Here is a 26791-nt window from a genome sequence, read left to right on the forward strand (position 1 = left end):
TCAGTTTTACTTAAATTATCAGTTTTGAATTCCCAAACCATCACCTACAGCTTTGCCTTCAAAGCTACTAGAGGTTAAAAGATTTTTTTAAACGCCCTTGTGAGGTCACAGAGGCTGCCAAGAGGCCAGTAAGAGAAAGCAGACCTCACTGCCTGAATGTCAATTATCCAGCCCCTGGGCACTCGCTCACAGAGTGCCACAGCTTAAAATCATTATAAAGATAGCATTAAGACAATTAAACAAATTACTTGGAATCAAGAGTACTTAAAATCTATCCCTAACGTGAATAAAAGGTACCAGAGGACAACCTCAGAAATTGAGGGAAATTACAGAAAAGTGTTACAACATGAGTAAGTACTCATTGGTTTTCTCCTTGCAATTTAAAGTTTCTCAAGCATTCCAGAATCAAACCTTTGGGTATTTCAGTAATGCATACAAACTAGAGAAGGTCTTAAAGTATTTCAGTAATTCACAACACTCAAAATAGCGTGTGTATACAGTAAACCAAGTTGTTTGAAAAGGTTTTGACTATTCAGTGTCCTTACTAAAGCAATCAATCTTTTTTTATATGTGTTTACCTTGTACTATTTTTTTAAAACAGTGGAGTGTTAAAGATCCTATTCTCCAGCATGCAATTATAAGTGAGTAATATAATAAATTATTAAATCCTGAAGTCCAGAAAATCCTAAAAAGAAGACTGAGGTAAAACTTTTTTTTTTCAGAAAAAAACAAATCCACAGAGCACAAAGGGAAAAACATAGATTCTCTTCCCTTTTTAGAAGTGCGTGTGTGTGTGTATACATATTTGTATATGTTTACATACATGAATAATATATATACATCATAAATCAACAAGCAGAACACTGACAAATATTAATAATCTTGAAGGTGAAAATATTTACATATAAAATTATGAAGTCAATGCCAATCCTTGAAATAGCACAAAAGACCAACAGTTCCAAGTTCCAAATATATATATATATATATATATATATATATATATATATATTCTGATTCTGTGTCTCCCTCTCTCTCTGCCCCTGTCCTGCTTATTCTCTGTCTCTCTCTCTCAAAAATAAAAATAAACATTAAAAATTTTTTTTAATTTTTAAATATATATAAATATATATATAAGTATATATAAGTATATATAAATATATATATAATAAGTATATATAAATATATATATATGTTTCCCTATCAAGAATAACAGCTTTACAAACACATACACATTAATTTATTTAATCTTCACAATAAGCACATGGTCCTTTACATGGAACACAGTGCAGGCCAGTGAAGAGCCAAGTCTTGTAGTCAAAAGAGTCCCCGGGTATGAATGCCAGCTCTGTATTTACTGACCTTATGATCTTGGGCAAGGTGCTTACTTCTCCAAGCCTTGGTTTCCTCATTTGTAAAATGGGGATAATAATACCTAGCTCATATGTACTGTAATAAATAGATAACAGAATACCTCTGTCACACACACACAGATCATCACTAGTTACAGATAAGCGTCTGAAACTCCTTGTAAACTAGAGTCTCCTTGAGGACTGTGGCTATCCATCCCCTCATCTAAGGCTATTTCCACTGTCCCTAACTGCTCAAGAGCCTACCACAGGACACCTTCCAGCGCTGACATGGGAAATCCCAAACTGAGTCATGTTACCCTTCTTTGCATCATCTCAGTTTTAGAAGAAAAAGTTCCCAGAGTAAGGTCAGAATCCAATGCAAGACCTTTAAGTATGGTGGAACAATTATCAACTTGCTGTGCTAACAGAGGATAATGTTTGCCGGAAGAATATCAAATGCAAAGGTAACACAAAAGTCTCACTGTAACAAAAACTTAAATTTACTCTCACATACTCAAGAAAAGTTTAATTAAATGATAAAACATTAAATCATTTCTTTCCCTTCCCTAACAAGACAAGCCAAGGCACTGAGAAGAGAAAAAAATACTAAGGATGCTATTAATCCAAAACATGCACAAGCTTAAAGTTAACGGTTCCTATTATAACAGTAATTCCATAATCATCACGCAGCAAATAGCATAACCAAGTAAAGATGTTCTCTATCACAAAATGGTAACACTGTAGTTTTTTGTTTGGTTGAAACATTTCAAAACATCTTGGCTGGAAACAGAGAGAAAAGGAAGTCGATACACTGAGAGCAACATCAGCAAGACACTACACAGACACAGTGATTAAGAACTAGTGTTTGACTATGATGGCCCTTGAAAGCCAAAAACCTATTCCTCAAGACAGCATTCCAAGTTTAGTGGAAGAAAATCACAAAAACAAGCCCAAATACGGCACTAAGTTCATGCTGCAGGAATCCACATAACATGAATTTTTATCCAAAGGTTTAAAAGAAAAATTTAGTTAAGACTGGTCATAGTTTATAAAAATAGAATTTTAAAAGGCTATTAAGGACAATAAGATAAATTTATTTTCCTTAAAATCTAAATTTCTCTGTAGCTTCTATAAGTAACGTAACTTTTGAAACACACGATGCATGTTTGCAACCCTATGACCCACAAGGCTTGCTAAATATCACTTGAAAGTACTACTAATAATTTATTCAATCTGAAAGATATTCTGCTTTACACAAATACTGATCAGAACTCAAAGAGAAAGAGGTGCTACTATTCTTTACAATCACTCATTCGGCTTTGCACCTTTAGAAAAAATAAAGGCTGACAATATATAAAACATGTACCATTCTATAAAAACTAAACTTTTTTTTTTTTTTTAAGTTATTTAGAGAATCAGAGAGAGTGAAAGCAGGGGAGGGGCAGAGAGAGAGGGAGAGAGAGAATCCCAAGCAGGCAATCAGGCTCTGCACTGTCAGCACACAGAGTCCGACCCAGGGCTCGAACCCATGAAGTGTGAGATCATGACCTGAGCCAAAATCAAGAGTCGAATGCTCAACTCACTGAGCCACCCAGGCACCCCTAAAAACTAAACTTTTAAAAGAAATGCTTACATGAGGTCAAGGAAAATAACAAATTAAAATGTTACTTGTTAGGGAAAGGTTTTGTACTTAGAAAAATAGTCACAATTTATTTTATAATGAGTAAAAGTATTTCAAAATCAAACGGGCCTTTTGAACCCACACAATATATGTGGAACACGCTTCTAATTTCAGTCAAATCTGAAAGAGGAAGAAAAATAGATACTACCTGGTTGAAGTATAGCCCAGATGCAAAGCTGAACACTGAAGATACATGCTATCTGAACAGCACAGATTTAGACAAAGTAGTTCAGATTAAAGAGCTGGCCATATATACTTAAAAGTCTACATCTGATCACTTAAGAAAGGCCTCAGAGAAAAAAGGAAAGGGTACTTCAACATGTGATCTGGAAGAAATTTTAGCATCACAGGAAAAGTTTGACTTTCTTCTGGTGCTTAGTTATATAAAGGAAAAAGGTTTGAAGAAAAAAAAGTGTAAAATTGTTTTCATACAATATATGAATAATGAATCCAGACTTTAAAAGAAAAGCTGTGGAGGTTTTATCTTTTACATTATGGAAAAAATAAAATTAAATTCACAAATTATCATTCTCAGTTTCTAAGATAGTAAGAAATTAACTTAGACAAATTACAGCTTTTTTAATTAAAAGAGGTTCTAGAGAAATTTAAGATACAGTCTCTGATTTTAACATACTCCTCAGAGTGCTCTAACATTTAACTTTTAAATAATCACTCCATGGCAAATCATACCATTATGTAAACAAGCAGAACAAGAAATTAGAAGTTACAGAAGAAATTCAAGTCCAGCATTCAATCCATCATGTCTAGTCTGCCAAATCAGGAATCCCTAAAATGAAATATTTGTCTGAATAAATTATAAAGTCACTAGTTGAACATAAATACCTTCTTATCCAATACTTTTGGTTAATAATAAGTCAAATGTATTCTCATAAATTCAAACACTGATTCTCATGCTCCAAGAATATTTTTACCCTGCTTACTATCATGGCATTAAGCATTGTGGGTTTTTTGTTGTTGTTTGTTTTTTGGGTTTTTGTGGGGTTTTTTCGGTTATTGTTGTTGGGTTTTTTGTTTTTGTTTTTGTTTCTGTTTTTGTTTTTGTTTTTGGTCTTCCCTCTGCCTAGAATGGTCTTTCTCTCAAGTACAACTGTTAAAGTCATGCTTATCCTTCAACACTGAAAACAAAGAATACTTCTTGGTCCCTTCCAAGGAAACATGATCCTGTTAGATCATGATCCTGTTAAATTATGATCTCAATATGCAACTAGAACTAGTCGTCAAAACTACAATAATTATACCTAAACCATAAACATGTATTGAGCAATGTGTCAATCACTTTCTGAAAGTTATGAAAAATTTTGTGTTCCAAAGGGTTCATAAACAAGTATTTTCCATTTGCCCCAAAACAAAACAAAAAAATAACAAAATATAGATAGCCAAAGCCCGAGAGGCAGGCAGGGAGGCTACACTAAGGCTATTCTTGGTGAAAACTGAGATGATATTTAAGCAAGACATAAAATGTAGGAATAAAGAGAAGACTCAAGATTAAGATACTATAGGCAGCAAGAATTAGAGATTTGTTCCCAGATTCCTGGTTTCAGTGTTTGTATATCTGGTAATGTCCTGTGTAGGGATGTCACTTATAGGTAATAAAGAACAACAACAACAAAAAAAGACTAAATTTTACGGAACTGATCATGAGTTCAAATTGGGCGTAGTGAGTTTGGGAGGTATTATGAAATAAACAAAAAGACTGAAGCCTTTAATGAGGGTCAAGACTTAAGGTGGGAGACCTGTTCTGTGTTTTGAGGCGTGCTTGTGAATGGGGCATCAGTCCAAAGAGTAAATCATGCTGGAGTAAGAGATAAAGCAGTTTCTCTGAACCTCAGTGAACACATTTACAAGGCATGTGGAAAAGCCAGGAAAAGAACCTAGCAAAGGGGAAGCCATATAAATAAATGAGGAGAGGATAATATTAATAAAAACTGTCATTTTCATTGGATACAGGGAATATGCCAGCACCTGAAACAAGTGTTTGGGGAATCTGGCAAATCAGTAGTCATTACTGATTTGGTGAAAGCAATTCCAGCTTCAGACAGTGAAATAAACAATGAATGGGTGGTCAGGAACACACACAAGTTCTTTCCAGAAGGAGAGTTAGAGCAGCAGTTAGAAGCTGACAATGGGTCAAAGAAGGGTTTTGCTAAGGGAAAAGAGTTTATAAAAAAAAAAAAAAAAAAAAAAAAAAAAAAAGGAGTTAGCAGAGAAAGAGGGAAAGGGAGAGTGAAAGTAGAAAATCATTGAATATTATTTCAATTTGGAGAGGAGGCTTACACTCAGAAAGAAGAGAAGGCAATATGAGTATATGGGAATATAGGTGGATGTTAATATGAAGCAGAAAGCTGGTGGCCCATGACCTGTATTCATGCAGTTGAAGAAAAGAAATGGTCAGCCTTTGAAAAGCTACAAGGATATTCAGATGTAGAGAGCTTGAGTTGATAGAGAGTGACGTAATCCTTATTAGAAATGGGAGAGGGAGCAGACAAGGGGAAAACACAAGCTCTGTAAATGAATGAAGATGAGGCTTTGAAGACAGATACTGGATGTCATCTTGAAGACAATGGGAACCATTGAAAGATTTTAAGAAAACAGCATGAGCAGATTCATGTGTTGAACTATATGCTGCATGTTTATACTAGCTTTAACAAATAAAAATCTACATTTTTCTGAATTGATAGAGAATATACCCATAAAACCTAATCATTCTTTAAAATTCCCCACTGTAGGGGGTGCCTGGGTTGCTCAGTCGGTTAAGCGTCCAACTTCAGCTCAGGTCACGATCTCACAGTTGCGGGTTCAAGCCCCGTGATGGGCTCTGTGCGGACCTCAGAACCTGGAGCTTGCTTCAGATTCTGTGATTCCCCCTCTCTCTGCCCCTCCCCCACTCACACTCTGTCTCTCTCAAAAATGAACATTAAAAAAAATTTTTTAAAATAAAACTCCACATTGTATTCAAATGTAATGTTTGTAAATCATAAAACAAACCTCAAATACCACTAAACTATTTTCTCATGTATAATGTAAAAATATGTATTTAAATAGAAAAAAGTAGTAAGTTGATTTCTTACATGTTGACCTTATTTATAATTTTAAGCATGATTTAAGTAAACTGGCTAAAAGGGAATCACGCAAGTTTGAGTTTTTGTTGACATTTATCCTCTTGCCCTAATATTTTCATAACAAAAAGGCACCTTGAGCTTATACCTCTTTTGTCAGATGCAATAATAGAGAAGTCAAGTCCCTAATATACCTTGAAGAACTTCTAAGAAATTATCTGCATAAGTGCAGTTTAAGTCCTTTAATAAGACTCTGACTCTTAATAAAGGATCCATTTCTAAAAAACACACAAAACTAAAATGGCTCAGAAACAGTAACTAATAAGCACTTCCTTCCTATGGGATTCAGGTCACCTTAATATCCAAAATGATTTCCCAATCCTCCCTCTATCTCTATTCTTCCCCACACCTCAAATCCTTTAAAGGGTACCTTGCTGTTGACTTTTTTTAAATAATTGCAATCTTCCTTAATTCTGATTTTTATTCTGACATCCTCCCACCTGCCACCATTTATTCTCAACCTGCCATAAGGAGATGCAAAATGGGAGAAGGTCTTCTGAAAACTGGATTCCAGTAATTACAGTGGTAGGCACCTGAACCACAGACAATTGTTTCTTTGCAGTATTGCTACTGCAACACATATTCCTTAAATTTTGCCCATTAAAAATGTTGAAAACTAAAAACATAACCTTACCTACTATCTTTTTTTACTTTTCTTTGTTTTATAAATACCAATAGGATATTAACTAAAATCTATAATATGTAAAGAAACAATTCAAATATACAATTCATCATGTATATTTGAATCTACCTTCCATTACCTTTAACCTCATTACCATGCACTGAAATCTCATTCTGCCTGACAACCACCCATTACTGTGTAGTCGTGTAATTAAATACAACTTCTAATGGGCAAGTATGAAATACATACCAATATTAGAAGATGCTGTATGATTATTTAGAAATGGTTTCATGAATGTAATATGGAGCAACTCTGAAATGTGTAGATGAATCAAAAAGATATCTGCCCCTTTTATTTGTATAATTAACAATATTTCTGAAATAAGTTTGAGTCTGGTTCTCATCACAAATGATCCGAGTAAATAAAACACAGCCACATTGTCTCCTAGAACTTGAGAAAAATTATATCATAAAATGTTTATCTGCAAGAAAAGTCCATGTTAAAATATATTATGTCAAAATGAAACATTAAAGGAGAATACACAACCTAAACTAGAAACCAAATAGCAACTGCAAAGTAAATTCTGAGTACTACTATTTTCTTCACCTTTCACTGTGAATAGCCTGAACATCCTAGAATGTTTGTGGAAAAGAAAATCCTAATACTGTTATTCACCATTCCATGTTGCCAAGAACAGGGTCCTTCACTGTCCCGCTTCACTTCTTGTGGTCACCACCACCAAATAATATCCTCCAGAGCCTGAGAGAGTCGGTCAACTATCTAGAAGCACCACTTCTACACTAAAATTTTGCATTAAAAAAATGTGTCTGAAATTTGCAATTTTCTAAGTCCTCTTTTTTTTTTTTTTTTTTTTTTTTTTAAGCCTTTTTCAGCCACGATAAGGTACTGGTCGACAGGTACTACGTGGACACAGGCACTACACAGTTACCACTATTACTATCTCCACTGAAATACATAGTTTCCTCATAACTAAAGTCTAACAAGCAGTAAACACAAACTGTTTACCTACCTGCCTGACACTTGGCTTAAGATAATCCTATTTTATTCAAACAACAGGTTCAGGGAATACACGATGTGAAACCACCTCGGATTACTCCTAATACACGAATGAAACTGTAAATCGCTGAAGTCTGCTCATTTATATCAATTTAGATCATTTCTAAATTTCTCATTCAGAAAATAGATTAGCTGCAATTTTATAAGTGGCATCGGTTTACCGGGTTAACTTTTTTGCTCCGTGCAGTAACAAAGAATACTTATGGAATATCAAAAATCATTATTTGTCTATAGGCACAAAGTTTGCAATCTAGGTTGGTGATATGTGTTTTGTGAGTTCAAGCACCATGTCTTTACTTTGGTAATAAGAAAAAGGTAGAACAGGAGGCTTGACAAGGTAGACAGAATTCAGGTAGTTGTGTGGAGAGTGCCCAAGACTTCAAAGGGCGCAGGTGAGGCATACCACAGGAGAAGTTCAACCTTGGTTGAAGTGAAATACGAACACCAAATTGGGTCAGAAAATACCCTGGGGTGAAGCAGGTAATATCAAGTTCAAATCAGCCTTCAAAGATAGACAAAGAATCCAGTTACGCACCACACACTGTTCTAAGCACCTCGTATGTATTCACATTTAATCGTCTAACGGCTCTGAGAGGTAAGTTATTCTGTTATCCCAACTTTACACATCAGGAAACTGAGACACAGAGGTATTAAACAACTTAACCCTAGATCATCCAGCTAGTAAAGAGCAGAACCAGGATTTGAACCCACTTTATTTGCAGCACCTTTTCCCATAATCACTGAGCCATACTATCTATAACTCTCAAGCCAGAAGTGAAAAACATACACTTATGTGAAGGAATAAAGAACAGAATGGAATGAAACAGAATGGGATCTATGAAACAGACAGACGTATGAACTTGGACTTTAGGTAGACTTGGTCCAAGAACTTCTTGTTGCATGGAATGGCATCAGAAATGCCTAGAATCAAGAAGATCCAGGTCTGCCAAATTCCAAAGTTGGTTTGAACCATTATAAAACCAAATTTGCTGTAACCTAAATGCTTAACAGGAAGAAGAGCAAACTCCTCTGAAAATTAAAAAAAGAAAGTAAGATCGATAAGTAGCAGACAACTTCTTAAATTAAAGAAAAAAAAAAGGCATATGCCTGGTTACACTGAGACTGATAGATATAAACAATTCAATTAATCAAATCAATACTTATGCCTCAGTTTTTAAATTTTCTTGATCTATATTAAAGCAAACCTATTATGTGAACCTGATATTCAAAAGCTAGGAATTAAAACAACAAATAAGAAATGGCCCTTGCCTTCAAGAACTGCCCTGAGATTATGTATATCTCATTCTATAATATCTGATGACTATTTTGGAAATAATATTTGCTCATCATCTGAATATTTCTGGATCTCCAAATGCTTCTAAATATACAGCTTTGGCTCTTCAAGTTTGTAGCATTTATCAGCTAATTCTCAGAACGTACTTTATTTCCTCCGTACCCAAAAGAAACCAAAGATTTCCCCGTGGTGAAAAACATCTACATACAAAATGAAATAACTGCCTCGTTAATTAAATTCTTTCAACCTTCAGTTTCTACCTTCATCAGAAGTACTTCCACCTAGTTTAGGAAGTGTTAGGGAATCATTTATAAAGGGAGAAAAGGGGCAAAAAAAAAAAAAAAAACGTGCTTCTCTTAGCCCAATTAGGAAGTTTAACCAAGGAGGTGGAATTTCAAATCAAAAAACCAAGTTCTAATTAGTTACAGATGAAAATCCCCAAAACCACCCTGATCACAATACAAATCATTAACCAAGAGCCTGGAAACCCAGAAAGAGAAGGATTTTTCATGATAAAATGGAAATGATTTGCTTTTGAAATCCTAACCACAACACCCTTATTAAATAATTTGCTCACAGACTGGGCCAAAATAAGTAAAAAATGTTTTGTTATTTTCACAGATATCTTAAGTATTGGTACTGAGTATTGCTGCATATCAACTCTAAAAAAAAAATGTATACTGAACCCAGTTGTTTTAAGGTTTATCATCTTTATGCCACCTGGTTTGAGATGCGTCTGCAAAACTGCCACACTACACTGATCAAAGTGTTCACCAAATCAAGAATGCAGGAGCTGACCATATGAGTATTCCAGTACTTTCTATCTTTGAATGTTCCACAAATAAACGTGTACAAGGTATTCTGAAATTATGTCTCACCTAGCAAACTAATGTGGGGGTGCCCTTAAACACCCGACAGCCCATAAAATAAGGCTGCTTTATGGACTTGTCAGTATAAAAGCATCCCTCATGGGAAGGGCATTAACAGGGTGTGCTATGGTCTTCAGTTTAAATCAAAACAGTGAACCTGAATATTTGAGAAATATAAAAGCCGTTTTTTTTTTATAAAAAGATTAACCAGAACATGCATTTCTTTCAACTTTACAACTTACAGTGAATACTACCCATTCCAACAAAGTATAGCCTCTTGATGCTTACTTCTCACACCTCCCAATGTAACTTGCTCTAGACAGTCTGATGGGGGCACAATTCAAATTCTTCAAAAAGGCCATGAACTAAATCACTTCCAGATTTGCTTCTGTTAGCCTAAAATTCTTGCATTAATAAAATAATATGATTATGGCAATAGCCAACTATGTGAACATGCTTATCTATTAACATAGCCACAAAAAGAAAGGTAGTCATCTCTATAAGAAAAACAAAGAAGAGAAACAGAACAACAATGAACAAAAATTCTTTTGGACTTAATCTCATCTGTGAATAATTAGAAGAATTTAGGTTGATTTGGGAGAGGTGGAAGAAAGATTCTGAAGAGATAGGATTACAGTGTCTTTTACTTTGATGTATTAAAAAATGAAGAAAATGAGGAGGAAGAAAGATTAAACACACATACATGTGTGTGCATGCATACAGGCTCGCACACACACACACTTTCAACCATCACAGGGACTAACCTCCCTGTCCCATTTTTCACTTGGTTGGGGTTAATGACAAGTAAGACAAGGGTTGTATTCAGTTCTTTGATTAAAACAAAATAAAGAAACAACTATTTTCACTCTACTTTGGTTCAGGATAACTTAGTTTTTTTTGGTCTACTGGAACTCATTCACAATAAAGGAGGAACTAATTCTGTGCAAGATGGAATACTTGGTCAAAATATCTCCTTACACCTTAAAAACTAAATGCCGGGGTGCCTGGGTGGCTCAGTCAGTTAGACGTCCAACTTCAGCTCAGATTGTGATCTTGCAGTTCATGGGTTCGAGTGCTGCATAGGGCTCTGTGCTGACAGCTCAGAGCCTGGAGCCTGCTTTCAAATCCTGTGTCCTCCCTCCTCTCTCTATGCCTCTCCCACACTCCTACTCTCTCAAATATAAATAAACATTAAAATATATACATACATAAAAATAAATGTCTATTCTAAAATCCTGTAACAGCATACAATCACGACATGAATTCCATTACAATGACTCTATTTTATGCCCTCTAATGACTATTGAATTTTATAGGCAGAATTCTTCAAATTTCTCCTTTTTAAATACATTTGCTGTACGTTCTATTAAAAAAAAAGGTATTGCATTCTTATTAAAGAAATTCCTGTTGAAGAAAAATTTAGGAGTGACATATAAGTATATAGCAATTTCACCATTCAGAGATCTTTTTAAATTGTCTGGTGTATTTACTTCAATTTCACATATTTTTTTTTATTTAACATGTTGTTTCCCAAAATGGTATTGAAATAACATTTTTCTGGTAGATGATAATATAATGTTAATATCTGTTCCACTAAAAGCAATGTTCTGTGGTATTTAAAACAGTATAAAAAGCTTTAGGCAATGTTAGCAGAAATCTATGGCAGCTTTCTCAGACCTATAAGGTGCTAACGTTTACTAGGACTTAACTCATAAGAAATGACTTGGGAAGTAAGTCATCTGGAGAGCAAACATATTTCCACATTTACTTCCCACTAAATACATCTTCCTTCTTCATTTTTAGCTCTCAGCTTGGGATACACTGAAACTACATTACATTGGAAGGATATTTCCGTATCATTAGTTTCAAAACCATGATTTTAGGCTATAAATTATCACTAACTGTCTCATAGTTTATCAAAATTTTTCCCATTTGTTATCCTTCTAAGCAAATTTTATCACATATCCATGATTGTAACCTGTAGATAAAGCACTAACGTTTTTAAGAAAATGTTACCAAACTATCGAAATGAGTATACATTTCAAACAGGACTTTTCCACTGAGCTTCTATCAAAAGGGTATTTTGGGCATGCCTGGGTGGCTCAGTCAGTTGAACGTCCAGCTCTTGATTTTGGCTTAGGTCATGATCTCACAGTTGTGGGATCAAGACCCATGTTGCACTCCGTACTGAGTGTGGAGCCTGCTTGGGATTGATTCTCTCTCTCCCTCTCTGTCTGCTGCTCACATGTGCCCTCTTTCTCTCTCTCAAAATCAATTAAGTAAACTTAAAACAAAAGGGGGGGGTCACTTGTTTAATATATGTTAGTTAATTTGATTGGCATAAAGTGAAAACTCATTTTTATTTCCATTTCTTTGCAAAACAGGCTGATTTTTTTTTTCTTATTTTTATCAGCCACTTGTATTTATCTTTCCTAGACTGGACTTCAGTTCTCCTTCCCCATATTTATTATCTTTTATCTGTTTTTTATTCTTGATCTTTCTTTGAAATCTAAGTTCCTGAAGTTGGTTCTTCACATCATTGATTTAGTTCTTCAAAACATGAATTCTTCCTTCTTGCCTCCTCTGCAGAGTTGAATCCCACTTTCCCAGTTTTTTTGGTTTCCTGCAATCTTGCCTGAAATATGAGTTAGTTCTCTCCTTGCAGCTGTCTGCAGCAGGTGCACAGATACCCTACCTACTACCTTATGTTATGTTAAACTGTTTTCTAAATGTTCTAGTTTTGTAAATACTCCCTAAAATGTGCTTTTCTCATGCATTTTCAGAAAGATAGGCCCTTACCCTGAAGTACAGTATCAGTTAACAAATCAAATGGTGTTCAGGTTTTCTGTTGCCTTTTCCTGTGCTGGTGACAACGTCCACCATCCAAAGAAGGCTTGGCCGGGCTCACTGTGCTCTTGGATGGTTATAGAAATCCCTTCACAGTGCTGTAGCAGAGACACAGATTCATAGGAAGAGTCAAAAGTCCAATTCTCAGTGGCCATCAGGCATTAATGTAAAGCTTGCCTCCTGGATGGCAAAGGAACCTTCTCCTAACAGATTGCCGATCTGAAAAAGGATCACCTGAAATCTAAAAGGCCTACCATTCGGTTCTCCACTCCCACTTTGAGTCCATTACCTGGGAGACATCTTCCTTTCAGGATGCAGTGGTCTGCAGCTCCAACTAACCTAATCTTTAATGTCCTTGCTGTTTTCTTTGTTCTTAAAGCTGCTGGACAGACAGAAAAACTACGAGAACAGAAGCATAAATGATGGTAATATTATAGCTTCCTCAGAAAAACAGCCGCCCTTGCAGCAGATGGAGAGCTGCCCCATTTCCTCGATGTTTCAAGATTGTGGGTGTCTGAGCAAGCAGATGATGTTACAAAAGAAGCAAACTACATTTGCTACTTTATACTGATTAGTTTCATTAGATAATCCTGTTTTTCCTTGTCTAGTTCCTTGTAGATGGGGGAAATGCATCAAAATTTCTAGCAATTGAGTATCAGTCTTCCCCCCCCCCCCATTACTGAGTTTGTTTCTAGGTCTTCATTAATCTCTTAGCAGAAAATTAGAAGAGCCTATGTCAGCAAATGCAACCAAATGCTATTTTTAATGGGAAGCCTCTCTAAATTTTAAATATAAGTTCGAATCTGATTATTTCACTGCCAAGCACAAGAACTCATTTGATCCATTAACATAACTTTGTTTTAAATAAATTTATTAATGCTGAAAAGAACAACACACAGGAGACCAGAAGGCAATGTTGCTCTCAAAGTCACAAGTATCACCAATGCAGAAATGCAAATTTCTTTTTTTTTTTTTAATTTTTTTTTTCCAACGTTTATTTATTTTTGGGACAGAGAGAGACAGAGCATGAACGGGGGAGGGGCAGAGAGAGAGGGAGACACAGAATCGGAAACAGGCTCCAGGCTCTGAGCCATCAGCCCAGAGCCTGATGCGGGGCTCGAACTCACGGACCGCGAGATCGTGACCTGGCTGAAGTCGGACGCTTAACCGACTGCGCCACCCAGGCACCCCGCAAATTCCTCTTCTTCACTGGTAACTGGCACCCGAAGAATAAAAGTAGACTTTCCTGTTAGTTGAAGTTGAAGGTGGTTACCAAAAAAATTAGCATTATCCTCTACTTTCTGGGTGTTATTACTCATATAGTTTTTGCTAAGTACATGACAGTGTTTTTGTATTTTCTATCATTCTAGAGCACACAGGCTAACCACGCTCATTTGCTTATTACTGATGAACATCATGAAACTGGCAAGTCTGAAGTACTGGGCCCCATCAATGTCTCATTACCATGTTGACATTTAAATAACACCGAGTAGAGATTCTACATATGGCTCACTTTCACATCCCACACATCTAGCTAACTCTAAAGAATGGAAAATAAAGAGGAAATGCGATAAATATGTTATTAGAAAAGAGATAGGGAGAGCTTCTCTGAAGGTCTGTCCTGGACACATTTTAATGGTTATAATCCACCTTTGAAAAGATTCATGTGAACACCAGTGAAACTTAACAGCAATTGCTGTAAAGTCAAAGAAACCTGATATAAAATCCGGGCTCTACTACCTAATCGTTGTGTGACCGTAAGCAAGGTAATTAACCTCTCTATGGCTCTGATTTCTGTTTTGTAAAATAAAGGTATGAATAATGTGTGCTTCCTCAGATGGTTAAAAGACTTAAAAATAAAAGATAAGGCAAGTAACATAACTGCTAGATAAGTGCTCTATAAATGTTTGGCATGATCACCGCCCCCCCCCCCATGTATTCTAAAATAACACAATCTTTACATGATATGGGATTCCACTTAAAGAAGATGAAGAAAGGATGTCTTTGGTAGTCACCCACAATGATTTGCTAGCAACGGATAATTTGCTTAGATTTATTTTTGCACTGACATTATTTTAGCTTGCACCATTCAAGATACCTTAGATGGATTCTGAGAAACAACTGAATCGCTTGTCCTTATCAATTACATTAAAGTATAAGAAAAACTGAATAGACAGAGGAAAAAAACAACAAAAACAAAGCAAACAAACAAAAAAAAACCACACACACAAAAACTACTGATTCATCAGAAAACAGGCCCTATATTTAAAAGCTTAGCTTAGGGGCACCTGGGTGGCTCAGTCGGTTGGGCATCTGACTTCGGCTCAGGTCATGATTTCGCGGTCTGTGAGTTCGAGCCCCGTGTCAGGCTCTGTGCTGACAGCTCAGAGCCTGGAGCCTGTTTCGGATTCTGTGTCTCCCTCTCTCTCTGACCTTCCCCCATTCATGCTCTGTCTCCCTCTGTCTCAAAAAATGAATAAACGTTAAAAAAAAAAAAAAAAAAGCTTAGCTTGGAGCAAAGGTTCTCAAGAAAAGCACCTAAGACTGTCCTCTTTTTCAAAATAAGTGATCACATTTTTGGCTTGCACATGCTTTTTATGGGCTGAGAAACTTATGTCAACTGCAACACAAAGGAGAGTTCCAAACAAAGCATTTCCCTGGGTCCCTCACACCTTTTGAATGAATGACTAGAGACTCATGAGGGTGAAGTACACATTTATAATTATATGAGTCTAGAACCTTACTCCATTTTACATAAGTACATACCATTTTAGGAAAAAATTTAATATGCAATTAATTCTTCAAGAACACACAACTATGTTAACATGTTGATTGCTTCTGACAAAGCTCCAAGCAAAACAAAGCTTTGTCAAAAGAAATCAACATGTTAAGAAAAGACACATAGGGTACATGAGTGGTTCAGTTGGTTAAGCGTCTGACTCTTGGTTTCAGCTCAAGCTATGATCTCGCAGTTCATGAGTTCGAGCACCACATCGGGCCCCACATCAAGCCCCACGCTGACAGCATGGAGCCTACTTGAGATTCTCTTCATCTCTCTCTGCCCTTCCCCCTGCTATCTCTCTTAAATAAATAAGAACTTTTTTAAAACAGTCACACGCATTATCTTAAAAGCACTTGTTTTTGAATTGCTAATACAAATATTTTTAACTTGTATTTGTAGCTGTGGTCTTCCTAGTGATGCCACATGTCTGTACAAGAATCTACCATTTCATTATTCCTGGTACAGTCATGCCTAAGCATTTCCATATTGAAATTGTTATTTTTGAAAATGTAGTTGTTAAAGTCTTTCATAAAAAACTTTCATATAATTTCTCCTTCATAAGAGACTTACAGTAGGGTAACATAATAATTTTTTTTTTAATCATTTCAGGATACTCAAGGACTGTTATAGACGAGGCAGCATGGGGTTTGAAGGAAGACAGCACTAGCAGGAAAAGAACTTCACACATGACCTCAAACATATGAATGCAGCCCAGAGGAAACGGAAGTAACGCAGTTACTTTCCTTCAAGTACACAATGAATAAGAAAGAGTAACTTGAACTTGCATTAAGAAAAATTTAGGTTAGGTATTTTAAACACCATCCCGCAAAAAAGGGCTGTAAATCGCCACAATGACTGAGAAATTTCTTATCAGCATACTTCAGCCATTTAAGAATGTGATAAACAAAAGCTTTGTTAAAAACTAAGTTGTACCATAAACTGTGGCAATTCTATAGTAATTCATTTAATACTTTAATGGTTCAAAATGTTTCAAAATGAACTTGTACAAAATTCAGTCTTCAAGTAACAACTTGGGAGCGTTTACAGCGATGTGAAAGAAATGGTGGGCGGGGTGTGCTATCTGTTCAGAATGTTTCAAGTTTGATGGCGGCCTGTGCTGCTAGTCTAACCATGACCTCTCCTCCCCACACCATCCAAAGTCGGGGAGAAAAACAGGAAAAAAAGAAAAAAATAACACTGGCACTGAAAACAGCAAAGCTTATTTTGCGTACCTCTTAATCTAAATACAATGAAAGTTACTTTAAGAAATATGGATTCAGCATCACACATCCATATATATGTAAGCTACACCAGCCCCCACAAATATTCTCGTCACAGAAGTATCATAAAACCACTTGCACCTTTCATCCAAAAATGTAATGTGGGATGAAAAGTAGTTTACCAAACTTTAATATTCACCATAAGGTAAAATTCAGCTATTAAGTATTTTGAATTCTTAGATTTACAACTGAATTTATTAATTCAATCAATAAAAATCTCTGGAGTTAACAATCTCACATATGTGACAGTTGTATCGGTGAGGCTTCAAGCTGGCATGAATCTCTCCAAAGGGGACTTTCTGTTACTTTTACTCCATGAATTCCAAGTTTGGTAAAGTAAACAAATTACCCTTTTTAGGTAACAAACATTTGCTCGTTTTTAATAAATCAATCATACACTACTTTAAATCAGTACTTATGACCAGGGTAATATGACTATTGGTACCAATCTGCGTTGCAGGTCCCTAGGAGTCTGAAAACTCCAGACTGGGGACCATGGGTCTATAATGTATTAAGCTCTAAAAACAAAATAGAACTATTAAAAGCAAACCGATTTTTCACAAATGGACTCTCAATTTTAAACCACCCAATATTTCTTTGTCTAAAACCCAGAATTTTCCCTGTAGCTGAAATTCCACACATGGTCTCCATATCCCCAAAGAAATGCCCTTTCCAGATGAGTTCCTAAGAACAGAAGTATGTTTCTTCGAAGTCAGCAAGCTATTTATAAAAAGTACAGTAGCCCCCAAGGGAAGATCAATTGGCAAGTATAAAATTACCTTTATATAGTGTAGTAGCTGCTATGCCCTTTCTTTTAAGGAGGACAAATACAACAATGATCAAAAAAATAAGGCATGTGGAACATGATAATTTTAATATGGTGCCTGTCATTACAAGAGGAAAATACTACTGATTTTCATGACCCTGTAAAATATTTGAATTACCAACTAAACTTGCAAGTGCATAAATATCATAAAGCCAAATAATGTACTTTCATTACCACACCTATCATTTGAAACTAGAAAAAGCAACATCTTAAATGTTAAGATATCTTATTTTTAGTAATGTTAAAACATAGCTTACTGATTTATGTAAGTTCTTCAACATGTAAATGGTTTATATTGAATATATGCTAAAATTTCCATCATTGCTTAAAATTAGACATAGTAATGTTCATATATATATATATATATATATATATATATATATATATATCTGTGTGTGTACATATTTTTGTCTATACAGCTTAATTTGAATTACTTTTCTTCCAAACACTCACTGAAGACCACAGATGATATTTAAAACACTGTCCAACTGATGTGGCCTGCACATACCCAGGAAGAATGGAAAATGGCCAAAAAGAACCAAGACAGCCATGCCAGTGCATCTGGACTAAATTCTGTACCTCCCTACACTTGATCTACCTGTAAGAACCATACTCCCTTGGTATTTGTAAGAAATGCTAATGTCACCATGCATAAATAGGTAAGAGGGGGGAAATGTGTTCACTCTTAGCACAAGTTACTGAAATAATCTCTACTTTCTTCATCTTTGTCCCCAATCTATATGACCCACTGCAACAAATTTTTATTAATAACCTACTATAGGCCAGACGCTGTGCTAGGCACTGGGGAGAAGATGTACAAGACAAACAAGATCCCATGTTCACAGAGTTATTAACACAAAGTTTATAATCTAGTTGGAGAAAATAAATTTTTGTGTGTATGTATGTTTGTGGCTCCTTCTTTTATTGTAGAGTGCTTATTATATGCCAAGCACTAATGTGACAGCTTTAGGTTACCTCAATTGACTCAGTATCTGCATAAACACACACATAAAAATTCAAGTAACCATTCATTAATGAAAAAAATAACAAAAGAATAAACATTAAAAGATAAAATATGATGAACAGCTATATAAATTAGAGTTATGTGTCCAAAGAATATCAGTTACTGCATGAGGAAAATAAATTAATTCAGGAAATGACAGAATAAAAGTAAATTCAGATTAAATATAAGAAATATGTTCTAATACTAATATTGAATACTTCCCCAAAACTAAATTCTATTGTCACTCAATTCTATCCTTTTAATCTAAAATACTGTGTGTCCATGTTAATCTAATGCAAAATTCAAACCAGAAGTATATTTTTAAACATGCAACTTAAAGAATTTATGTTAACCATATTACTAAATAGTAAAGTTCAGCAAATTATAAATCATTTCTTTTTAAGATTTATTTATTTTTCAGAGAGAGGATGCACATGAGCACAAGTGGGAAAGGGGCAGAGAGAGGGGGAGAGAGAGAGACCTCAAGCAGGCTCTGAGCTATCAACGCAGAGCCCAACTTGGGGCTCAAACTCACCAACAGTGACATCATGACCTGAGCCAAAATCAAGAGTTGGATGCTTAACTGAGCCACTCAGACACCCCTATAAATCATTTTAAATTATCATCCTTATCAGACTTCATGGAAACCAATGAACTTGTTTGACCAAGTGCCAATTTGAACCGTCCTTATCAAAATTATCTAAATATGGAAATCTAGCATATCCCTCTATGAGGATGTTAACTTTTGCATGGACTGCCAGATGAATTTTCTTACTCTACCAGTTTACCAATGGGGTTTGCACTATGTTCATTAGTCCTATGAGGATCATCCTTTCACCAGCCAGAGACAGCTGTAATATTTGCTAATACAAAAGTCTGTGAATTTCCAAACAGAAGCATCTATTTATTTAACAAACTTTTAGTGATCACCTTCTACAGCAGTTAATATTTTTTAATACTATCCTCAAAATTGTTTTTATTTTTTTTTTTTTAAATATAGGAAATTTATTGTCAAATTGGTTTCCATACAACACCCAGTGCTCATCCCAACAGGTGCCCTCCTCAATACCCATCACCCACCCTCTCCTCCCTCCCACCCCCCATCAGCCCTCAGTTTGTTCTCAGTTTTTAAGAGTCTCTTATGCTTTGGCTCTCTCCCACTCTAACCTTTTTTTTTCTTTTTTCCTTCACCTCCCCCATGGGATCCTGTTAAGTTTCTCAGGATCCACATAAGAGTGAACACATATGGTATCTGTCTTTCTCTGTATGGCTTATTTCACTTAGCATAACACTCTCCAGTTCCATCCACGTTGCTACCAAGGGCCATATTTCATTCTTTCTCATTGCCATGTAGTACTCCATTGTGGATATAAACACACATTGTGTACATAAACCACAATTTCTTTATCCATTCAGCAGTTGATGGACATTTAGGCTCTTTCCATAATTTGGCTATTGTTGAGAGTGCTACAGCAGTTAATATTTAAAGAGAGTGTCTTAGGGGCGCCTGGGTGGCTCAGTTGGTTAAGCGTCTGAATCTTCATTTCAGCTCAGGTCATGATGTCCCAGTTCATGGGTTCAAGGCCCATGTCGGGCTCTGTGCTGAGCACAGAGTTGGCTTGGGATTCTGTCTCCTTCTCTCTCTCTGCTTCTCTCTCTCTTTCTCTCTCCCTCTCTCTCCCTCTCTCTCTCTCTCTCTCTCTCTCTCTCTCTCCTCAAAATAAATAAATAAACATTAAAAAAAATAAAATAAAAAATAAAGAGAGTATGCTAGTCACTGGGTTGGCCACACCCAGGAAGGTAAGTCTATCTATTACTCTCACAGGAAATGAAAGAGGAAAGGCAAGTATATTCCAAGAAAAAAGGGAAACACCCATGAGCAGAAAAAGAGATGAGGATATAAAAGCAATCTGGGATATCTGTTTGGAGTAAGTCTCAGAGAAAATGGGGGTAAAAGGCTAGATTGTGGATGGTGGGGTCAGCCTTAGACAGAAGAGGAGCACTACTTCCTGCACCCTTCCTCAGACCCATGGAGGGTGAACACACAGAGTGCAGGCTACAACTTGGATGGGGAAGAGATTTCATCTCTGTGTCTATAAACCTCTAGCAAAAGGATATTTAGCGTTTCCTTTCATTATGAAGGTAGGCAACAAATCACAGTGCCAATACCGGTAACCTTGTCACCAGTGGAAATCACAAACATTTTCATATCATATCTCAGTTACTACAGACATCTGTAAAAATGCTGTTTACATTACTAACTACTTTGAAATTAAGGTAGTCACATGACCTCCCACTGGAGCTTATTTCATGCACAATAAACACTCACATATAATATCAGAAGTGTTTTTTATATTTTGAAAACTATCTCATTAACCAAAGGGATCCACGGCCCAGAAAAGGAAGAGCAACCACTCTGAAGCATAAGAGACAAAATAAAGATGGGACGAATTATGTTGTCATTTCCTTCCATTGCCTCAACTCTTTGGTCAAAGTCTGCAGCACAGAAGAGCCCTTGTGTTCATGATGCTGGGCGACCCTGAAGGAACGGTTATCAAGAACTAAGAGGAAGGAAAAGCAGCAACCCAGGGGACAATCCTCTATGTACTATAGGTTTTGACTGAAGGGTTAGAACAAACACAAAGAGAACACACACAATATACCCTGAGACAGGCAACAGCTGCTGTAAAACTCCAGTGACCGAAGACCTTTTACTATGTTTCTAGGACTGCTTTCTCTCTCCATCCCTTCCTCACTTCTCATTCCTATACCTTTCAATCTTTTGTCTAGCATAGCCCACAGAAACTAAATAACTGAAAACTTTATTATGCACCACCACACCTAACTGCCCACTCCATCTGTGCCCCAATGCTCCACCGCCTTTCCTCCAATCTGAATAAACAGTCTGTGCACTCACGTAAGCACCCATCTCCCTGCCCCACAGTCCCATCTTGGCACCAGATCCCATCTTGTGTGGCTAACTCAGTAACAGCACTACAGCCATTCCCCACCTCACCCCACCCCATCCCCTGCCTTGTATCTCTCCACTAAAGCACTCCCAGGCTTGAATTACTTTCATTAAAAAAAAAAAAAAAAATCAAAAGCAAGAACTTCTCCTGGACTCATTTCCTACTTCAAATACCATTCATTTCTCAGCTCGTTTTTTCCTCAAGAGAACTGTCTACACTTGCTACCTCCAATTCCAACCCTTCAGGCTTTCCATCAACTCCCGCCTGCTTCTGTCAAGGTCATCACTTGACCACCCCATATGTTGCTGAACTTTAAACAGGATTTAATAAGGTTATCAACTCCTTCTCCTTGAAATATTTTCATCACATGGCTGCCTGGTACACATAATCTCCTGAATGCCCTTCTACCTCACTATTTCCCAATCCTCCTTTTGCTGGTTCCTCTCTTCACATCCCCAACTTCTAAACGTCAGAGTGCTCTAGGATCAGTCTTCAAGTTTCTTTTCTATGTACACTCAATCTCTAAATGTCTCGTTCTGTCTATTGGTTTTAGGCAAAACCTCTATGTTAATGAAACCCAAAATTTCTATCTCCAGCCAGGTCCCTTCCCGAGCTCCCCCACCTCACATACCCATTTTAATGGAAATCTCAACATGTCCAAAGATGAACTTCTGGTTTCACCCACACTTTCACATGTCAGTCTCCCTCGGCCCCATAAATGGGAACTTCATCCTTTAATCTGGGAAAATCCGTGTACTTTCTCTTGATGTCTATTTATCTCCCACACATAATTCAAATTCTTCCACTTCTCCCTTTATAATACATTCTGAATTTTACTTTTTCTTATCAGTTCCACCACGGCCACCCTGGCTCACCTGGGGTTGCTGTAATAGACTCCACAAGTCTCTGTCTTGTCCTATCATTTGTCCTAACATTACTCTCCATGCAGCAGCCAGAACGATCTTTTTAAAGCCAATGACAACTCATGTTACTTACTTGATTAAAACATTCCAATGACTTTCCATATCACTAAAAATACAAGCTAAAGTCCTTACGAATGCCTGCAAGCCCGAACATGATCTGTTACACCTCTCTGAATACCCACTTAGGACCCTCCCTTTGGATCAGTCCACTCCAGGCTCACTGGCTTCCTCACTGGTCTTCAAGCACACTGGTCGCATTGCTGCCTTGAGTTATCTGCCCTTTGTTCTTCACTCTGTCAGGACTGTCTTCTCCCAAAATAAAATAAAACGTACCTCACTCTTAATATATGAAAATCACTTCAGTGATTATTTCTTTAAAATAACATCTTCCCCCTTTTTTGTACTTCCATTACTGAAAACTGTCCCCATTGGGTACCTTTGGGGAATTAATCATGAAGAATTGTTATATACAGAAGTTCAATTAATTTTAATTCCCCCTTTAAAATGGCTTTCAGGGGAGCCTGGGTGGCTCAGTCGGTTGAGCATCCAACTTCGGCTCAGGTCATGATCTCGCGGTCTGTGAGTTCGAGCCCCGGCATCAGGCTCCGTGCAGACAGCTCGGAGCCTGGAGCCTGCTTCAGATTCTGTGTTTCCCTCTCTCTCTGCCCCTCCCCCGCTCATGCTCTGTCTCTGTCTCTCTCTGTCAAAAATAAATAAACATTAAATTTTTTGTTAAATAATAAAAAATAATAAAATGGCTTTCATAGACATGCTGAAAGAGTTTAACTGTAATTTATCTTCACATTTCTTTGAATTCCTGAAAGGTTTGGACAGATAGACTAGAAGTGTATTTATTTACCAAATACTTCACCTATATATATTTTTTTTTACTTCAACTATATTAAATATTTTTATTCTTATTTCCCCTGCAATTTGCAAGACACTTTCTAATATACTTCATAAAGTAACCAATATTTAAGCACAGATTCCTAGAGGGAAATAATTCTTCCAAATCCCTTGCCTACATCCTGGGCTTCTATTAAATCCAGATAATAACACTCAGTATTTCTTCTTACAATTTCATGTAAATGGACTAGATCCCAACTTTTTGCTTATACCTAAGTAGAATTTTATTAAAAATTGTTTTTATAGAGGCATCTGGGTGGCTCAGTCAGTTAAGTGTTTGACTCTTGATGTCAGCTCAGGTCATGATCGCACAGTTCGTGGGTTCAAGCCCTATGTCGGGGCTCCACACCATTAGTGCAGAGCGTGCTTGGGATTCTCTCTCCCTCTCTCTCTCTCTCTCCCTCTCTCCCTCTCTCTCTCTCTCCCTCTCTCTCTCTCTCTCTCTCTCTCTCTCTCTCTGCACCTCTCTCTCCCCCCTCAAAATAAATAAACTTTAAGAAATTGGTTTTACAAAGCTTAAACAGAGGATATAAAGTAGAAACTTTAGACTGTTATTGAAACAAATAGGAGTCTGCCTCTAAGTTTTGAAATAGCCTTTCCTAAAATAAGAACTTCCTACTTATTTTCAGTCTCACCTTTTCTAACTTAACAATTTATGATGAACTGCCTTAAAATTCAACAACTTTCTGAGACTGAAGTGAAATTATTAAAAGATGTAAGTTTAAATATATTAAATAGCCAAGACATGGAGATAATTCAAGGGTCCATTAGTAGATGAATGAGTAAAGAGGAGGCACATATACATGAAATATTACTGAGCCATAAAAAACATGAGATCTTGTCATTTGCAACAACATGAATGGAACTAGAGAGTATAACGCTAAGTGAAGTAAGTCAGAGAAAAACAAATACCCTATGACTTCAGTCATATGCCGATGCAAGAAACAAAACAAATGAGCAAACAAAAAACAGACTCTTAAATACAGAGAACAAACTGATGGCTGCCAGAGGGAGGGTGGGTGGGGGGAAACAGAGAAAGGGGTTAAGAGTACAATTACCATGATGAGCACTGAGTAACGTATAGAATAACTGAATCATTATATTGTACACCTGAAACTAATATAACACTGTATGTTAATTATACTTCAATAAAAATCAATAAACAACTACTTGTAAGTATTCACAAGGTACTTAATTACCGCCAGATTCTGAACAGGATATAAAGTTAAGTGAGGCAATTTTCTGCCCTCCAAGATTTTATAATCTAGCCAGGAATTAAAAGGAAATGAAAGGGACCAAATATTTGTCTCAAACTATCATGTGCCAAGCACTGAGTAGGGCAGGAGACATGAACTCTATCAGTTAATCCATGTAACCACTCAGGGAAGAAGAAAAAAAAAGTATAGAGAGAGAGAAAGAAAGAGCGGACGAGCCTAGAAAAAATATTCCCCCATAACTTTCTACCCATTTACTCCTTAAATTATGTAGTTAAATCCCCTAAAAAAATTTGTCATCTGTGATAAATTTTATAAAATGTCTCATTATCAACATTCTGCAATGATTTTCTCTGTCTCATCCCTTAGTGCTAACATTCTATTTTGCTATATTTTAATTGGTGACAGCAGAGAAGTCTTGCAAGAAGCTAAACCAAAAGAATAGTACAATTACTAATCTAATTCTTCCTCTTTCTTCCTCTCTTGATCTTCTCTAAAGAAGGGCATAGGTGAAGTACGTGCCTTCTAAATTCTGGCCCACTAGTATCTCAGCCACAGGCATTAATCTTATCAATTTGCACTCCTGATTACTGAAAAACATGTCTCACTGAGAATTATCCAGCGATCAATATGAAATTGATTTGGAATCCAGAGCCATTACTTCTTCCTTTTTTCAGCACATCCTTCTTCCCTAGAGCAAAATCCTGTATCAAATTAGACTGCCTATGTCTGCGAGTGTGCAGAGAATCCAGAGGGAGAGAGACAGGGGACAGCAGAGAGGGAGAGACCTGGCCAACACCCCCATCCCCACAGTCTTTTGAGGCAAGCTCTTCTATACAGTACACCCCATCCCTCTGTCCCAGAGATGGGTCAGGTGGGGAACTAACTTGGGTCCTCTCCCACACTTTCTCCCAGACACTGTAATTGTGAACAGAGAATGTGGCCAGAGAGAAGTCATCCACTTGAAGGATGTCTAGACATAGGTCAACTGGCAAGTGGCTCCAACTCTAAAGCCTTGCTGTTCAATTCTTTCTTCGGACCACCCCCAAATCCTCTCACTAAGCCTATTTTCCTTACGATTAGCTTATGTTTCCTATAACTGTAGCACAGGTGGCTGGGCTGGGGTGACAATGGGACAGGGCAAGAAAAAGCCACAAAGGAAGATGAGTGGAATTAAACAATCCACAATGAAATTATTCAAATAATTTGTGATTATTCAAATCATACTAATGATTCAAAATGGAAAGGTATGTTTATATTTAATATTTCTTCAAAGTTTCCGGTCTTAGGGTTACAATCCCAGCTCCTTCTTCACTATCCCAACAAGACTGGAAATCCATCATGGAACTGACAGAAACATAAAGTAAGTCCCCAAAATAAAAAGGGTGAAGGTAAGTTGCATGCATCTCAATGAGGCTCAGAGAGAAAATAATTCTTAAAGCTTTCACCCAGTTGTTGATTACCAACACAAAAATGAAACTCATTCACCACACTTCTTTTGAACAGCAGCTGGTGTTTCCAAAAACATTTTTTGGAAGTTTCCAATTTATCACTGAACGGACAGGCACATAAAATAATAACCAAAAGATGAACCTTATAATTCAATATTCTGATTAGTTAAAATAAACTTCTCTAACAATACACCATATTATGACCCACATAACAACAAGGATAAAAGAACCCTAGTCCTATTTTATTGGTAAAGAATGGCCCCATTAACCATTCATTTGAAGTTAGACACCTGAAAGCAACCTGGAAGAAGAAACACATCAAAGACCCAGTGAAGCATGACTTCAAAAGGTATTGCACAGATGTGAGCTTCCAGGAAACAGCCCACTCTGAGGCCAGAACTCAAACACAGGGTTGGCCTTCACTTTCAAACTACGAAAGACTCTGAATGGTATCACCACAAACTGCTTTCACAGTAAACTTCCCTAGATTCAACTGGAAAAGTTTCCTTTTTAATTAATTAAAAAAAACTAGAATTTAACACTGTAAAGATCATGATCCCT

At 36.7% G+C, this 26791-nt stretch overlaps 1 protein-coding gene and 1 long non-coding RNA gene across 6 annotated transcripts in view; one reads left to right on the plus strand and one right to left on the minus strand.

The window, feature by feature from the left end:
- The window catches only part of BMPR1B (bone morphogenetic protein receptor type 1B), a 418825-nt gene that overhangs the window by 314754 nt on the left and 77280 nt on the right, over nucleotides 1–26791 (minus strand). The window lies entirely within an intron of this gene.
- LOC147581873 (uncharacterized) lies at nucleotides 164–16584 on the plus strand. Its single transcript, XR_015250341.1, has 2 exons — nucleotides 164–350; nucleotides 16268–16584. It is a non-coding gene; the product is annotated as an uncharacterized LOC147581873 (long non-coding RNA).

Source organism: Puma concolor, chromosome B1 (assembly GCF_028749965.1).
Source record: "Puma concolor isolate L17-30 chromosome B1, mPumCon1.1.hap2, whole genome shotgun sequence".
NCBI classification, from domain to species: Eukaryota; Metazoa; Chordata; class Mammalia; order Carnivora; family Felidae; genus Puma; species Puma concolor.